Source organism: Orycteropus afer, unplaced genomic scaffold (genome assembly GCF_000298275.1).
Source record: "Orycteropus afer afer isolate SDZICR_OR568_19922 unplaced genomic scaffold, OryAfe1.0 scaffold00650, whole genome shotgun sequence".
In the NCBI taxonomy this organism is placed as follows: Eukaryota; Metazoa; Chordata; class Mammalia; order Tubulidentata; family Orycteropodidae; genus Orycteropus; species Orycteropus afer.
In genome coordinates, this window is record NW_006922237.1 from 931979 (window position 1) to 933034 (window position 1056).

Consider the following 1056-nt stretch of genomic DNA (forward strand, 5'->3'; position numbering starts at 1 on the left):
GTTATGTGTGAGCTCATTGTTGTTGCTATTGTGTCAATCCTTTACACAGAGAGTGTTCCCCTTTTTGCTGAGCCTCTAATTTATCAAACAGGATGTCATGTTTCCAAGGAATTGTCTCTCCTGATGACATGTCTTACGCACCTGAGGCAAAGTCTCACCATCCTTGCTTATAAGAACCATACTGGCTACTTTTTCCAAGATATATTTGTTCATTTTTCTGGGAGTCCATGGAATAGTTAATATTCTTCTCCATCGCCATAATTCAAAGACTTCAATTCTTCTCCAGGCTTCCTTATTCATTGCCCATATTTCTCATGAAGATGAGGTGGTTGAAAATACCATGGCTTGGGTCAGGAACATCTTACTCTTCAGAGTTATATCTTTGCTTTTTCGAACTTTAGTTCTGCATCTTTGTTGAGTTTCTTTCCAGTTGTGCTAGTTTTCATTGAAAATGGTGTATTAAAGTCTCCTACTATGACTGTGGAGTCATTTACCTTTTCAATTGTATTACATTCTGATTTATGTATTTTGGGGCTCTCTCATTGGGTCCATAGATATTTGTTGTGGTTATATCTTCTTGTTCAAATGATCTTTTAATCATTATATAATGTCCTGCCTTGTCTCATATGGTGGTTTTTGTCTTAAAGTCAACTTGATCATAAATTAATATTGCCACTCCTGTTCTTTTTTGGTTGCTATTTGCTTGCTATATCTTTTCCCAACCTTTTATTTTTAGTCTATTTTTGTCTTTGTCCCTAAGGTATGTCTCTTGTAGACAGCATATTTATGAGTATGTTTTCTTACCCAGTCTGCAACTCCCTGTATCTTGAGTGGTGCACTTAATCCATTGACTTTCAGTGTAATGCATTGTTTCATGCTGTGAAATGTTGTTGTTAGGTGCAGTCCAGTCTGCTTTGACTCATAAAACCAAAAAATAAAAATAAAACAAACAAAAACACACTGCCATCAAGTGGAATCAATTCTTAGTGACCCTCCCTTATGTTTCTGAGGTGGTATCTCTATGGAAGTAAGTGGCCCAATGTTCCTTCTGAGGAG